The sequence below is a fragment of the Solanum stenotomum genome, chromosome 3 (genome assembly GCF_019186545.1).
Source record: "Solanum stenotomum isolate F172 chromosome 3, ASM1918654v1, whole genome shotgun sequence".
Taxonomy (NCBI): domain Eukaryota; kingdom Viridiplantae; phylum Streptophyta; class Magnoliopsida; order Solanales; family Solanaceae; genus Solanum; species Solanum stenotomum.
The window spans coordinates 29,048,754-29,061,287 of NC_064284.1; the positions used below are offsets into that span (position 1 = coordinate 29,048,754).

The window sequence follows — 12,534 nt, forward strand, 5'->3', positions numbered from 1 at the left end:
AGAATTGGTATGCCTTATAGCTGTAAAACGTGCCTTAGATAACAAATTATAAAACATTGTTGATAATAATATTTTATGTTCGTTTACTCGGTCAGATTTTTATTTTTTGTTATTGAATTTTTAAAAATAAAATATAACATAAAACATTACTGAGAACTACGTTTATACTAGTTGTCTAAAATTTCAAAAAAGCGTACTATTTTGATGAATTGATTTTAGTAATGACTTATTTTGGTCAAAAATTTCAAATGTAGCTATATATTACTGTATTGATAAGAATTAATTTAAGACCTATAATTTTAAAAGTTTAACAGATTTAGTAATAAGAACCTAAAGATCAAATTGATCAAATTTATATCTTGAATTTTATAATAGTACCCCCGGCCTTATAAATTAAAATCCTAGTTATGCATCTGCATGGTTCTATGAAAAATCGTGTAAATTTCTGGCGAATTTGTGAGAAAAACCGCTATTTCTAGCGGTATCTCTTTTGTATATCAGTAGTAAGTTAATGTTTGTACTGCAATTGTGAAAATTTGCATACGTACTGTTCGCCTTAGTTAACCAAAAAAAAAAAAAAAAAGTAGTTTTGCCAACCGGTTAGCGAGTGGAAACAAGTCGGAACCATAAGAAGGTATGTGATGGCAAAGATATACAACACTGCAAAAATATTGACATTAACTTGAGCCGTGGAAGGTATAATAATTTCAATATTATTTTATCCAACATTTGATCGAAAGTATTAGATAATCCTAAAGTTATTTATGTCATCATTTATACTTTAGTAATAAAATATTAGGGAAAATTATCAATTAAGTCATAATACCTAACATAATTAGTTAAAATAACAACACTTCAAAATATTTATTTAAAATGGCAGAATGACAATATTTTTATAAAATAATATGTATTCAGATTTTAGAATTTTAAATTAATTTTATTTATGAAAAGGGTCCTATTGGACCAAAATATATACCAATAACATTTAAAGTGAAAAAAAAAAAAACTAATACAATTAACCCTTTTTCATCAACATTCAAGTTTCTTCCCCCACATTTTACGTTTCTTCCACATTTCACGTTTCAAGCTTAGCTTTCTTGAAGGGGCTAAATTGTTGTTCATCAAGAAATTTTCTTTATTGTTAAACGAAATCTCTTTATTAATTCAAGCAGATTTCTCGGTTGGCAAGGTAATTTTCATCATCCATTTTGATTTTTTTGATTTGATGTTTAAAGCATCGATTATATACCTTATGGATTTCCAGTCGAATTTTCCAATTTTTATGTGATTTTGTTTAAATATTCATCATATATTTATGGTTTTCAATTTTTCTTGTGATTTTATTTTAATTTTTCAGATTTTGAAGATTCTAGAAATTCCTATATATGTGAATTTTGTTTGATATTCAATACATTTTAATATTTGATAATATCAAAATTTACTTTTAGGCTTTTAGATTTTGGGGAAAGCATCTGATTGTCTAACTGATTCAATCAGAATTACTAGAGGTATACCAAATAATATTCAAAATTTTGGGGAATTTCCCTCATTTGATTTGTGTATTACCCAAGGGTTGCTCGAAAATGTAGGATTTGCGGATAGAATGGCACAAGAGAGCTCTTCCAAAAAAAGGAGAGTTTTGTGTTCTGAAACCCCTGATGATCAAGGAAATGATCGAAGTGATGAAGTATTACTTTATGGCGATGGAGAGGTATTAAATTGTTTTGAAATTATTTTTGTATGTAATGTCCATTGTTGATTTTGTGATTGCATGTTTATTGTTGACACTCCAGTGTTGGCATAATACATGTTTTTATATGCTTGTAAAACTGTAAGGTATGCCAAATTCTGACTTAACCTCATCTGCACAATATTCTTCCAATTTACGAGATGATTAAGCATCAAACAAAAGAGAATTTCATCATCTTTTTGTCAGGAGGACTAGTATTGTACAGTATAAAGATGTCTTGGCAACAATGTAAAAACATATCATATGACGTATAAAGATTTTAATTATAGGAAAATATAAATAGTTCAATTGAAACATTTTATGACCTGTTTATATTAGAAAAAGAATCACTCTTAAAATTTCATTGCCAAAAAGTCACATTATTGACTTCCTGTTGAGAGGGTGAATATCAGGGAACAACTTTGTCTTATATGTATGATGAAAACTCAGAAACTACATGTCTATTATGCAAATCCAACTTGTGATTGTTTTATGTCATATATGACCCTAGCATTCTTTTTCTGGTAATTTCCAATAATTCCTATCTCATCATCATATTGGAGGCTTGCTAGAGCCAAACAGACTTGTGATGCATCACTTTTTACAAAGAAAGAACCCCAGTAACATCAACTTCCATCTCAGCACCACCCTCAAACTGTATTCTAAAAGCCAATGTATTTGTCTCTAATTAGTTGTATACTTATATTAGATAGTTGTATAATATATTGTACTTTTTCAGCAACTTTATGTATTCCAATTTATTAGATTTATAGTATGAGTTCATTATGTATTCTATTTTTGGTTTAATATTAATTTTTTATCTCATTAATATTCATAAATCAGAATGAACATTCAAGTTTTCATAATGTTTTTCACTTTGTCGTATACGTAGTTTCTCTTATTCTATTTTTTTTTATCTAGAAATAGAATTATATATCAGTAATTATAGAAGTATATATTCATTTATTTGAACATGCGCAGGCAAGTGAATTTTATGTCAAAAATCAACCTACAAAAGCTCTACATATCCAATGTGTCTTTAATAATGGCATAAAAGCTGACTTGATTAGAAATTTTCATGAGCGTGTATATAATGTATTTCGCAAGAGCACTTGTTTTGGTAATTACATGCAAATGCATGGATGTTGTGCACGCGAACAAATACACAGGTGTTGTATGGCTTTAGAACTCAATTGCAGTTCTCGTTGAGCATTTGTCATGCGTGTCAATGAATCTACGCTTCATTTCACTTTAAGAGAATTCGCTTTGATTAGTGGATTAAACTGTGTCAGCGAAGAAAAAGATTTCATTTTTGATACAACAGAACCAAACAAGTTGATGGAACAGTATTTTCAGGGTGTTAAGTTGATTAGAAAAATAGATACAATGGAGAGTTTTGAGGAAAAAGTGTGGGGTAATAACGATCAGGATGGCTTGAAGTTTGCCATATTATTCTTCATTCAAGCAGTTATTTTTTCAGGTGAAAGAGTTACCAAAAAAGTTCCTAGATTACATTTTGATCTGGTTGAAAGCGGTATGTACAGTCAGTTTTCATGGGGGAAAAAGTTTTCTACTTGTTGATGAAGAGTTTGAGCAAGAAGATGGATAGTGAAAAATAGTTTTACAGAATCGGTGGCATGCCAATTGTCATTCAAGTATGGTTATATGAGTGCAGCTCAAGTTTTGACTTTCAAGTTGCTCAAAAGGTTAATGACCACATTCTGAGGTTACTCAACTGGCAGACGGTCGAAGAGATTCCGAGATACAACAATCTAATGAAGACCATATTCAGTGGTACTTAATTGAAATATATTTAATAAAAGTCAAGTTGTATAGTTTTATTATTGTTTTTATTATAAATAGTAACAATTTTTTTGTGGTTCAGTTTAAATTCAGGAACATTATCCCCAATCAAAGGGAACTTGCAGTATTGCAAATGCCACCAAAGGATATCGAGAATCAAGGTGAAGTTCAGTATTCTGATTCATCAGCTGATGAACCATATCATGTAATAAGTCATAGTAAAGATGAACCAAATGAGGTAATAAGTCATAGTAAAAATTTTGACGATGAGTTTCAAGAACCTCCTTCACAAACAGTAAAGGTCAAAAGAAAAGGAAAAGTTGGTTCTTCATTGTCGCTTGTTAAAAAAAGGACAAAGAAGCAGTTGACTGATGGATCCAAACAGGTTGCACAAAAGTTGAAACCTCATGTTGTTGTTAAACTTCCGATGAAAAAGTATATTGTATCCAAAAAGGTACAAAAGAAACCTAAGGTTGTTTTAAAGTAGACTGAAACTATATATGCATATCAAACTAATACAACATCGAAGGATTCTGACATTCCAAGAGCAAGCGGGTCTGAAGTGCAAGTCTGGTTGAAAGAGTTGTCAGATTTAAGAAAAGAAGTATCTACTATTTAATACATATTTTTCAGTTTAACACTTCTTAGCATATTCAATTTTTATTAAGCTACCTTATTATGTCCTATTTTTAGGTTAAACAAGAGTTTGTTGACATTCGCAAATTGATCAACGATAACTTCAAGAATGTTCTGACAGCCATTAATTCTAAATAGACTGAGCAGGAGGTTCGTTATAAACAAATAAAATGATGTAATGTATTTCAACTATTCATTTTTTTTAATGTATTATGTTGTAATATAACACAGGTCAGACATTCTGATGATCCCAATTTCCCTTCAAATTTAAACGATGAAGAGATGTATAGATCACCATATACTTTATTTCCTGAATCTCCATCAAATCAAGTACAGGTAGTTCAATTTGACAAATTGGAAGTTGGGTATTTGGAGGTACTTGTAGTTTTTTAGTTAATTGCATCTTTTATTAATTTGGTTCAATATGAATTTATATATATATATATCATTTTTTATCAAACTGTATACATGATTATTATTATGATGTACTTTACGCAATTTGAATTTATTAACCTTTATAAAGTTGTATCCATTAACATTTGATTACATGTTTCTTGGCTTTTTATTTCTCTATTAAGACTATCAACATTCCAGATGTCAGCGATACAAAAAATGTTGTGCCCCAGGAAAGTCAAGTTTTTTACTGTATTTTCTACTCAAAACATAGATATTCATTATCCTTTATAAGCCTCTGATATTTATATTTGTATACATGTATATACTTTCAATGTAGCCTTTTTCGATCAAACTGTATCCAGCAATCCGAACATGATTTATGCTTACACGTATTAACCGCCATAATATTTTATCCATTAACCGTTATCATTTGAATTGGACAAGGAGTTTTCACGGTTGTATATCCTTTGGCGTTAACTTCCTTTTATGATTAACTAATTTGGGTTGGATCATACCTCCAATAAGGTTGCTTGTTGCATGTCGCTGATCATACACCTTATCTTTCAATGGACATGTGTGATCATCTACGAATTTTCTATTTCTAAACATTCCAGTTTTATTAATACTTGACGACTTCAACATCCATCCACATTTCTCAGACACACAAATAAGTGTATAACTGTTTGAATATTATACTATTAGAATTAGTATAATACAAATTAAATGTTGATATTATGTAAAAAAAAACATATTGAAAATACAATTATAAAAGAAATCCAACCCAAATACACATACCATGTTTGACTTGATTTGTCCGTTCTCCATTGGAATCTATGCTCAATTGCGTATTGCGTCATCACAGCTTTTAAAGTTCCCTTGTCCTTATAAACTTGATCATCCAATATTGCCTTATGTTTGGTGTTTGTAATAATGTCGCAATTCATGTAATCGCTATTGTTCGGCACACTAAGCATTAATGCTTCTGTATCAACTATATATCCTCCATCTATTCCACACATTTCAAATCCATCTTCCAAAATATTTCTATCAGCCAATTCACAATCATTCACACATACGGATACACATAGAGGATACTTTGCCAACTCCTTGTTATCTTTCTTCAAAGACACACACCCTCACACCCATGTCGTTGTGTATTTCCAAAGGTGCATTACTACCCTCTATTTTATACCTAAGTTTCACATTGTTGAAACTCAAATCAACACAAATTTGCTTAGAAACAACATCTAATAATTCTCTAAATGTCGCATATTCTTTTATCACATTGCTTCTATAATGTAATCAACGTAGTAATTATCCTCGTTCCATCTCCCAGAATGCATGTCTAGAAAACTAATGCTTTCCATAACTACATTAACAAATATATATTTGATAATCACATATTTGCAGTATTCTAAAACAAAAAAAAATTGTATCCAATAATCAATTACATAAATATAATGTGTGCTCAAACATCAATAGCTTCAAAAAATAATATAGAACACGCACTCATGTTCTATATTTAATTAAATTCAATATTTAATTGTATCCAGAATTTACAGAAAGGCAACAAATATTAGTATACAATTCTTAATTTATTTATGATTTTTAACCTTTATAAAGTTGTATGCATACATTAACAACAACTTCAAAACTAAAAAAATATACAATTTCATATTGTTAATATTTACATTAAACATAATGGGATACAAAAAAAGATTGTATGCATTCAAATAAAAAGAAAACAACTATGAAACTAAAAAAAGAATCAAGCACTTTCAAGCCTTATGCATCATATATTGGATACAAAACATATGATTGTTCCTCAGCCTGTTGATGTGATTTTTCTTGATTTCAATGAAACTGACGTTGAAATTTCAATAAAAATTTCAAACCATAAAAAGATTTCACCGATTCAAAATAAACAACAAAAAAAAGGAAAAATTATCAAAACAACAATATTTTAGACTTTAGTGGGACTCATTAGCAACATTTTAACTATTTATTAAAAATGACAATATTTTAGATTGTTAAAAGGATGAGTTATGTATTTATTTTATTTTGATTAATTTGTAAGAATACAAATACTTAATAATAAAATAGAGAAAAACATTGAACATAAAACATCAAATAAGGATAAAACGATTTTATAACTTATTCAGTTACGTTTTGAAAAACGAAGATGTTGCCATTATTTCTGTGGAGCATTTTTTTGCTCTTCCATTCTTAATAATTCCAAAAAAATAATTTGCAAAAAAAGTTGTCTTCCTAATCATTCAATTGATAATATTCCTAGCTTCTTCGAATCAAATTAGACATATTCTTAAAGTGGATGTTTTCGAATTCCACGACTATAATGTCGTCAGTTTCAATGAATAGCAAAATTTTCGACATCAGGTATTTTTTTTTGGGAAAATTATCAATTAAGTCATAATACCTAACATAATTAGTTAAAATAACAACACTTTAAAATATTTATTTAAAATGGCAGAATGACAATATTTTTATAAAATAATATATATTCAGATTTTAGTATTTTAAATTAATTTTATTTATGAAAAGGGTCCTATTGGACCAAAATATATACCAATAACGTTTAAAGTGAAAAAAAAAACTAATACAATTAATCCTTTTTCATCAACATTCAAGTTTCTTCCCACACATTTTACGTTTCTTCCACATTTCACGTTTCAAGCTTAGCTTTCTTGAAGGGGCTAAATTGTTGTTCATCAAGAAATTTTCTTTATTGTTAAACGAAATCTCTTTATTAATTCAAGCAGATTTCTCGGTTGGCAAAGTAATTTTCATCATCCATTTTGATTTTTTTGATTTGATGTTTAAAGCACCGATTATATACCTTACGAATTTTCAGTCGAATTTTCTAATTTTTATGTGATTTTGTTTAAATATTCATCATATATTTATGATTTTCAATTTTTTTTGTGATTTTATTTTAATTTTTCAGATTTTGTAGATTCTAGAAATTCATATATATGTGAATTTTGTTTGATATTCAATACATTTTAATATTTGATAATATTGAAATTTGCTTTTAGGCTTTTAGATTTTGGGGGAAAGCATCTGATTGTCTGACTGATTCAAGCAGAATTACTAGAGGTATACCAAATAATATTTAAAATTTTGGGGAATTTCCCTCATTTGATTTTTGTATTACCCAAAGGTTGCTCGAAAATGTAGGATCTGCGGGTAGAATGGCACAAGAGAGCTCTTCCAAAAAAGGGAGAATTTTGTGTTCTGAAACACCTAGTGATCAAGGAAAAGATCGAACTGATGAAGTATTACTTTATGGCAATGAAGAGGTATTAAATTATTTTGAAACTATTTATGTATGTTATGTCTATTGTTGATTATGTGATTGCATGTTTATTGTTGACACTCTAGTGTTGGCATAATGCATGTTTTTATATGCTTGTAAAGTTGTGAGGTATGTCAAATTCTGACTTAACCTCATCTGCACAATATTCTTCCAATTTACGAGATGATTAAGCATCAAACAAAAGAGAATTTCATCATTTTTTTGTTAGTAGGAATAGTATTGTACATATAAAGATATCTTGGCAACAATGTAAACACATATCATATGACGTATAAGGATTGTACTTATAGAAAAATATAAAAATATATAGTACAATTGAAACATTTTATGACCTGTTTATATTAGAAAAAGAATCACTCTTAAAATTTCATTGCCAAAACGTCACATTATTGACTTCCTGTTGAGAGGATGAATATCAGGAAATAACTTTGTCTTATATGCATGATGAAAACTCAGAAACTACATGTCTATTATGCAAATCTAACTTGTGATTGTTTTATGTCATATATGACCCTAGTATTCTTCTTCTGATAATTTTCAATAATTCCTCTCTCATCATCATATTGGAGGCTTACTAGAGCCAAACAGACTTGTGATGCATCACTTTTTACAATATAAAGAACCCCAGTAACATCAACTTCCATCTCAACACCACCCCCAAAATGTATTCTATTAGCCAATGTATTTGTCCCTAACTAGTTGTATACTTATATTAGATAGTTGTATAATATATTGTACTTTTTCAACAACTTTATGTATTTCAATGTATTAGATTTATAGTATGAGTTCATTATGCATTCTATTTTTGGTTTCATATTAATTTTTTATCTCATTAATATTTCATAAATCAGAATGAACATTCAAGTTTTCATAATGTTTTTCACTTTGTCGTATACGTAGTTTCTCTTATTCTATTTTGTTATCTAGAAATAGAATTATATATTAGTAATTATAGAAGTATGTATTCATTTATTTGAACATGCGCATGCAAGTGAATTTTATGTCAAAAATCAACCTACAAAAGCTCCACATCTCCATTGTGTCTTTAACAATGGCATAAAAGCTGACTTGATTAGAAATTTTCATGAGCATGCTTATAATGTATTTCGCAAGAGCACTGGTTTTGGTAATTACATGCAAATGCATGGATGTTGTGCACGCAGACAAATACATAGGTGTTGCATGGCTTTAGAACTCAATTGCAGTTCTCGTCGAGCATTTGTCATGCGTGTCAATGGATCTACGCTTCGTTTCACTTTAAGAGAATTCGCTTTGATTAGTGGATTAAACTGTGTCAAAGAAGAAAAAGATTTCATTTTTGATACAACAGAACCAAACAAGTTGATGGAACAGTATTTTCAGGGTGTAAAGTTTATCAGAAAAGTAGATATAATGGAGAGTTTTGAGGGAAAGTGTGGGTGATAACGATCAAGATGGCTTGAAATTTGCCATATTATTCTTTATCCAAACAGTTATTTTTTCAGGTGAAAGAGTTACCAAAAAAGTTCCTAGATTACATTTTGATCTGGTTGAAAGCGGTATGTACAGTCAGTTTTCATGGGGAATAAAGCTTTCTACTTGTTGATGAAGAGTTGAGCTAGAAGATGGATAGTGAAAAGCAGTTTTACAGAATCGGTGACATGCCAATTGTCATTCAAGTATGGTTATATGAGTGCAACTCAAGTATTGACTACCAAGTTGCTCAAAAGGTTAATGACCACATTCCGAGGTTACTCAACTGGCAGATGGCCGAAGAGATTTCGAGATACAAGAAACTAATGAAGAACATATTCAGTGGTACTTAACTGAAATATATTTAATAAAAGTCAAGTTGTATAATTTTATTATTCTTTTTATTATAAATTGTAACAAATTTTTTGTGGTTCAGTTTAAATTCAGGAACATTATCCCCAATCAAAGGGAACTTGCAGTATTGCAATTGCCACCGGAGGGTATCGAGAATCAAGGTGAAGTTCAATATTCTGATTCATCAGATGATGAACCAGATGAGGTAATAAGTCATAGTAAAGATGAACCAGATGAGGTAATAAGTCATAGTAAAGATTTTGACGATGATTTTCAAGAACCTCCTCCACAAACAGTAAAGGTCAAAAGAAAAGAAAAAGTTGGTTCTTCATTGTCGCTTGTTGAAAAAAGGACAAAGAAGCAGTTGACTGGTGGATCCAAACAAGTTGCACAATAGTTGGAACCTCGTGTTGTTGTTAAGCTGTCGGTCAAAAAGGATATTGTATCCAAAAAGATATCGAAGAAACCTAAGGTTGTTTTAAAGAAGACTGAATCTGTATATGCTGATCAAATTAATACAACATCGAAGGATTCTGACATTTCAAGAGCAAGCAGATCTGAAATGCAAGTCTGGTTGAAAGTGTTGTCAGATTTCAGAAAAGAAGTATCTACTATTTAATACATCTTTCTCAGTTTAACACTTCTTAGCATATTCAATTTTTATTAAGCTACATTATTATGTCATATTTTAAGGTTAAACAAGAGTTTGTTGACATTCACAAATTGATCAACGATAACTTCAAGAATGTTCTGACAACCATTAATTCTAAACAGACTGAGCAAGATGTTCGTTATAAACAAATAATATGATGTAATGTATTTTAATTTTTAATGTATTATGTTGTAATATAACACAGGTCAGACATTCTGATGATCCCATTGTCCCTTCAAATTTAAACGATGAAGAAAGGTATAGATCACCATATACTTCATTTCCTGAATCTCCATCAAATCAAGTGCAGGTAGTTCAGTTTGACAAATTGGAAGCTGGGAATTTGGAGGTACTTGTAGTTTTTTAGTTAATTGCATCTTTTATTAATTTGGTTCAATATGAATTTATATATATATCATTTTTTATCAAACTGTATACATGACTATTATTACGATGTATTTTACGCAATTTGAATTTATTAACCTTTATAAGTTGTATCCATTAACATTTGATTACATGTTTCTTGGCTTTTTATTTCTCTGTTAAGACTATCAACATTCCGTATGTCAATGATACAAAAAATGTTGTGCCCCAAGTAAGTCAAGTTTTTTATTGTATTTTCTACTCAATACATAGATATTCATTATCCTTTATAAGCCTCTGATATTTATATTTTTATACATGTATATACTTTCAGTGTAGTCTTTTTCGATCAAATTGTATCCAGGAATCTTAACACAATTTATGCTTACACGTATTAACCGCCATAATATTTTATCTATTAACCGTTATCATTTGAATTTGACAAGGAGTTTTCACTTTTGTATATCCTTTGGCGTTAACTTCCTTTTATGATCAACTAATTTGGGTTGAATCATACCTCCAATAAGATTGTTATCTTTCAATGGACATGTGTGATCATCTACGGATTTTCTAATTCTAAACATTCTAGATTTATTAATACTTGACGACTTCAACATCCATCCATATTTCTCAGACACACAAATAAGTGTATAACTGTTTGAATATTATACTATTAGAATTAGTATAATACAAATTAAATGTTGATATTATGTAAAAAAAAAAACATATTGAAAATATAATTATAAAAGAAATCCAACCCAAATACACTTACCATGTTTGACTTGATCTATCTGTTCTCCATTGGAATCTATGCTCAATTGCATATTGCTTCATCACAAATTTTAAAGTTTTCTTGTCCTTATAAACTTGATCTCCCAATATTACCTTATGTTTGGTGTTTGTAATAATGTCGCAATTCATGTAATCGCTATTGTTCGGCACACTAAGCATTAATGCTTCTGTATCAACTATATATCCTCCATCTATTCCACACATTTCAAATCCATCTACCAAAATATTTCTATCAACCAATTCACAATCATTCACAAATACGGATACACATAGAGGATATTTTGACAATTCCTTGTTATCTTTCTTCAAAGACACATACACCCTCACACCCATGTCTTTGTGTATTTCCAAAGGTGCATTACTACCGTCTATTTTATACCTAAGTTTCACACTGTTGAAGCTCAAATCAACACAAATTTGCTTAGAAACAACATCTAATAATTCTCTAAATGTCGCATATTCTTTTATCACAATTGCTTCTATAGTGTAATCAACGTAGCAATTATCCTCGTTCCCCCTCCCATAATGCATGATTAGAAAACTAATGCTTCCCATAACTACACTAACAAATATATATTTGATAATCACATATTCGCAGTATTCTAAAACTAAAAAATTGTATCCAATAATCAACTACATAAATATAATGTGCGCTCAAACATCAATAGCTGCAAAAAAAAAAAATATAGAACACACACTCATGTTCTATATTTAATTAAATCCAATATTTAATTGTATCCAGATTTTACAAAAAGGCAACAAATATTAGTATACAATTCTTAATTTATTTATGATTTTTAACCTTTATAAAGTTGTATGCATACATTAACAACTACTTCAAAACTAAAAAAATATACAATTTCATATTGTTAATATTTACATTAAACATAATGGGATACAAAAAAAGATTGTATGCCTTCAAATAAAAAGAAAACAATTATGAAACTAAAAAAGAATCAAGCACTTTCAAGCCTTATGCATCATATATTGAATACAAAATATATGATTGTTCCTCAGCGT

At 29.3% G+C, this 12,534-nt stretch overlaps 2 pseudogenes; both read left to right on the forward strand.

Moving 5' to 3' along the window:
• Positions 1-1,603: 1,603 nt before the first annotated feature.
• LOC125858845 (uncharacterized) lies at positions 1,604-7,701 on the forward strand (annotated as a pseudogene).
• Positions 7,702-7,776: 75 nt separating this feature from the next.
• Positions 7,777-11,095, forward strand: LOC125858846 (uncharacterized; annotated as a pseudogene).
• Positions 11,096-12,534: the final 1,439 nt, after the last annotated feature.